The sequence below is a fragment of the Macrobrachium nipponense genome, chromosome 14, assembly GCF_015104395.2.
Source record: "Macrobrachium nipponense isolate FS-2020 chromosome 14, ASM1510439v2, whole genome shotgun sequence".
NCBI classification, from domain to species: domain Eukaryota; kingdom Metazoa; phylum Arthropoda; class Malacostraca; order Decapoda; family Palaemonidae; genus Macrobrachium; species Macrobrachium nipponense.
Window position 1 is genome coordinate 95,450,872 of NC_087207.1, and position 5,579 is coordinate 95,456,450.

Below are 5,579 nucleotides of genomic sequence, written 5' to 3' on the forward strand. Positions count from 1 at the left end.
ATTATTATTATTATTATTATTATTATTATTATAAATAGATTAATTATTACTATAATTGATGATATCATCTTTATTATCTCAAAACCATGAGTTTTCTTTACTGGCTAATTATATTATTACTATTATTGTCAATATCACCTACTATGAGATTCAGGGTCTCTGTAACACGGTTTTTTGGACTTTGCTCCTTGTCAAAGCATCGGATGTAGCTGAAAGTTGACATATGTATATTTACAACCACACACAAATTTTGTCCAGCAATTATCAATAACCTAACCCGATAGTTTTAATTTTTATAGAGTAAAAAGGATTTAGCCGACGCTATGGTCAATGATTACGAGCCAAGAGTCGAAAAACATTCATTACGTAAGCAGGTAAACAAACACCTCTTGACTAAATGTTGCTACGCCCATCCACCAGACAGAAATTCCATTGGCTCTGAAACCCAAAGACTTTATGAATGGCGGAACGATACATAGATGGGGTGAGGTATCAGTGCTAGCGTAGTAATATACTGTAGCAGTAGTGCCGGCAACAGTATAGCAATAATATACATGAATTAAACGTTTAGGCCAACTGCTGGGATCCTTGATTATCATTTAGCACTTCTTACAACTACTCGAGAAAAATTAGTTTTTATAGCCAAGAAGTTAAATTTTTCTAATCCAACAATGCCCATGGTAGCCTTCAGTGTTATCCTGAATTATAACGAGGCAGAGTGGGTGGGGGAGCCTCATGAAGTCACCATTCTGACGATAATTATTGGTGAAGGTTTAAAGCCAATATACGGTACCGGCTATTTTTTTTTTCAGTAAATTAGGTAGATAGCCAATAATAAAAAATTGCTTGACATTGGATATAGCAGTTATCAAATCAATTACCAACTATTCCCTACATCTTGTCAATCTGATTGTGACCTATAAAGTAGACTGTAATTTCTTTGGAAACTTATTTTGGGAGTTAGACTAATAATCGAAGTGTTTTTGTATTATTAACATATTTTGTTGGTTTGTTCATTATGACAAATTATCAGTGGAGAGGTTCCAGAGTTCATAAAGGTGTACTGCTTTGCTTGTATTTAAATTTGTATGTCATTGTTGCCAGAGGTTTAGCCTTGTTACGTATAGCCAATCATCCATCGAGAAAGAGGGAAGAAATGCTGTCATAAGTTACGTAACGAGTGCGTTCGAAACCTTTTCTCTGAGTAAGTTGGCCCGTCTTCAAAAAAGGTAACTTTTTACATTATAAGTACCAAATTTATTCAACCTACGTAGTGCAGAATACACAAATCAAAAATTTATGTGTTGATATAATATGTATTCTGAATAAGCGTTATATTTATGAAATGCATAGATAAAAAGTTATTGCGAAAAAACCGTGTTACAGAGGCCCTGAATCTCATAGTACATTATCTCATAACCAGAAAGTTACCTTAATTGGCCAATTTGCCGAAGGAAACGATAGCGATAGCTCTCTGCAACTTTGACTAATTGGCCCTGTGTTACTATAGTCCCAAAATTAGTTTGATCGACTTGAAAGGAAACTTAGATGAGGCTTTTGTCAAACCAAGAAGTGCAAGTTTGGCAACTCGGTCTGTCTGTGACCCGAACTTACAAGCAGAATGTCCCTTTGAATGAGGTCACCCTCTGTCAAGGCCCGCCTCTAGTTCATAGGAAATAGCATCTTGTACCGTGATTATTATCATGCGCCATTAGTGATGCATGTGTTCTTTCTGAGGTTTCAGTTCGTTTCGTTAGCTTTCGTTGTTGTTGTCATTTTTTTCCTCACAGCGCGAAGGCTTTGAAGCTCTTGTCAGCGATTTCCTTAGGAAAATATCGATCTGGTTTATTTTGATCAAGTTCTACGTCGTTTTATGCAAATTGTCTAACTAGTGGGGTTTCACAGAGAATCGCATTAGGATGTCTAGAAGACAGTTTTCTCTAGATGTAATTCGTTTATTTATGTTCGATGTACCAAACTCGACTTAGAGAAGGTAAGCAAGAGTTCACAAAAGAAAAAGAAGAAGAATATGATATCGTTCGGAACACAGACAACAAACCATATTACTTGTTATTTTCAAGGGACTTGGTATGATAAGAATATGGAATATTTTTTAAAGGTCAGCTAAATGAGAAAAGGAAGATTTTATAAGAAATAACAATACGAGTACTAATTTACCCCAACACTGGTTAAAACCTTCACCGTCTCTTGCTTAGAAGAAAAGAAACTAAACCCACCTCTCTCCTTGACCAAGGAAAAAGAGGATTCCTGAGGGATTTCCGTCTCCGAGAAGGATGTAGGAAAAGGTCTCTCCGTTTGCTCTTTCCTCTCAATCCTCTCAGTAGAAAGGGCACGGGGCTGGAGGGAGATATATCCTAGGAGAGAGAGAGAGAGAGGAGACGAGGAGAGAGGAGAGAGAGAGAGGAGAGAGAGAGAGAGTGAAATTTATGTCTCTTGTGACAAAAAAGGTCCTATTAAAGATAATGGTTACCTTGAGGGACATTATAAAAAATCATCTATCCCTATTAAGTCGAACACCCTAAAACATTTGGTCAAGAAATACCATTACTAAAATCTCTCTCTCTCTCTCTCTCTCAAACGCCTTCACATTCATATCCTGATTTTCAGCTATAAATACAAATCCTCGCATCATATAAACACGAATAAGCTTCGATATGTTAATGTCCTGCATGAGTCAGCAGCTTCGCACCTGATAATGGTCTACTGTATTTCATCGTCAGCATTATCACACAATCTTGGCTACGGCCGAACTGTATTTCGATGTGATCGTATTATACAACGGACGGTATGTTATTCATTCGGTACACATAGCCCTCAAAATGGTTACACGATCGTCTCTGCAAGATACGCCAGGAATGAAAGAATCTGTATATCAATATTGTTTTTTAGATATCCAATTATGATTATTTAAAGGGCAATGCTGCCTTCAACACCAAGCAATGAAATCTATCAGCCCGAAATCAATTGCTATGCACTGCGACCATCACCTACTATAGTCCTTGAATGAATGACCATATTCAGGGCCGGAATGCCACTTATCCTAAAAGTTGTTTACACCTTCCAGGAACAGTAAGCTTTCTTTTCAAAAGTATTTCCTATAAATCAATTCCTATGAATTGTGGTCAAATAGTGTTACTGGCAAAAGGCGATTTATTTTTACCGTTATTGGGACGTTTACAGCGATTTATGACTATGCAATATTATTATTAATGGACTTAGTAACTAAACTGCTTTCGAAGACTTTGTCACCAGAAAATCGGAAATATTAGAAAGCTTCTCTCATATCTCTTTTGCTCCAATTCAATGCAGTACCAAATTTTGATTCGCTAATTTTGCCATTGTCATAGAGATTATGCATAGGGAATTTGTTCTCCCTCTTTTATATGTGAAAAAAAAAAAAAAACAAGCTGGAAGGGAAAAATGACTTCATTTGTGAAAAGTTAAGTATCTTAGTTTTACCAGACCACTGTGCTAATTAGCAACTCTCCTAGGGCTGGCCCGAAGGATTAGATATTTTTACGAGGCTAGGAACCAATTGGTCACCTAGCAACGGGAACCACCTTTATTTATCGAGAAATGAATTTCTATCACCAGAAAATAAATTCCACTGATTCCGCTGTGGCTGAGCCGAGATTCGAACTTGAGACCACCGGATTGGTAGCGGGGTGCGAAAACCACTCGCCCAACGAGGAACTGACTTCATTTGTGACATCTCATAAAAATAAGAAGGGCATTTCTCTTCCAAGGGTCATAAAATTTCATGTGAAATAAATAACAGCAACTCATAATGTAAAGGAAATGCTTCTGGATGAAGGGAAATTCAAACCATCCATTCTACGGAGAGGGAAAATATATGCAAATGGACGTTTTCTTTGAGGAGACGTCGTTTCCCAAATGCATAAAAGTATCTCGTTTTTATTCGGAAGTAAATTTAAATTCCTGAAGTATAAGAGAGATCCCTTTGTTAAGGAAACAAAATCATAAAAATAAGGGGAATCGGTTTAGTCAACAACTTTTCTTCCTGCTCCTCCTCCTCCTCCTTCCAGAATAAGAGATTGAAGAAGGTCTCCTCCTCTTCCTCTCTTCGTGAATGCAAACAAAGGTTTTCTGGTTAAAATTCCAACTTTGAATGAAAACCCACTAACCGTGATTGCATGAAGTCAGTTCCAACTTTTTTCTTCTGAATTTTTTCACCAAGACAGAGCTTTTGTAAGATGCTTAAGTAGAAGAGTCGGGTTTTTATCTGCTTGTTGATTCATTATTATCATTTTCTTTTTTCATAAGTTTGATCTCTTCTCTCTGCATTCTCCTTTGCCTCCTCTTACTTCTTTCTAATGAACACCATATATTCTTTGGAAGCTAGAATTTCAAGTCAGTGGTACCAGTGGGCTTCTTCCATATGAAGAGGGTTCGTCTTCTTCTTCTTAATAATACTAATAATAATGACTGAATATGACTTGTAAATCCATCATTAAACTGTCATTTCCCCCAAAAGAAGCCGTGAGACGCAAATGGCCTTGTTGAAGCTCTGGCTTTCACTTCATTCCTATGCTCCATCTTTCACCAATTTCCTCTTCTCATCTGCCTCCTTCCCGTGTTTGTTATCCGAGTGTATCTTGGTCCTATGAAATTTTATTGAGTTTTGTTTTATAAAGTTGTCGTGTATACTTATCAGACGTAAAGACCAGGGTACAAAGAATCTTCAAAGAAACCACATCAAAATGAAAGAACACCTTCAGGATCTAGACTCTAGACCGATGTTTTCTGTAGCGTCGTTAGGACGTCGCGAGATTCCCTACTACTTTTGTTCTCAGGATGAATAATTCAAGCATCTGCCTCCTCAAAGAGAAAAAAGCTTGTTGTGGCCAGATTTAAAAAGAAAATAAAACTCTCTCTCTCTCTCTCTCCTCTCTCTCTCTCTCTCTCTCTCTCTCTCTCTCTCTCTCTCTCTCTCTCCAAAGGTTATTTGGATTGAGCTCTCAGTTAGGTTTTGGATACTCGTTAACTTTTGAGACCCATCTGAGCTAGGCCGATATCGTGCAGGAAATTGTTACTTCGAAGCTAGGTAGTTTCCGTCGATTGGCTTTAATAAGAGAGAGAGAGAGAGAGAAGAGAGAGAGGGAGAGAGAGAGAATCAATAAAAAAAAAACTAAAAACCCAAGGTCTGTTTAAACGAAAGGTCACATGCACCAGGGTGGTGGCATCAAATCGTTTCCACTTAGCAAACTAGAGGAATTCGCAAGGCCTAGGATCATTCATATCTGTTCGAGTTACGTAAATAGGTGACAGGCAAGAAGGACTAATAGCGAAAGGTCCTTTCAGCCGGTTGAACAGGATGCGTCCGTAAGGGACTGAAATTGAGTACATTGTATAATTATCAACACCGACTCACCTTCTGTTTCCTCTTTTGAACGATTTTCTTTGCAAATTTGAATTAGTGGGCTTGTTCCATATGATTAGTGTTCATCTTTTTTCTGAATAATAATAATGATTATTAATTGTTGAAAATTTCAGAACCGTAAATTGACAACGGAACAATTGTTGTTCTTCGGAAATGA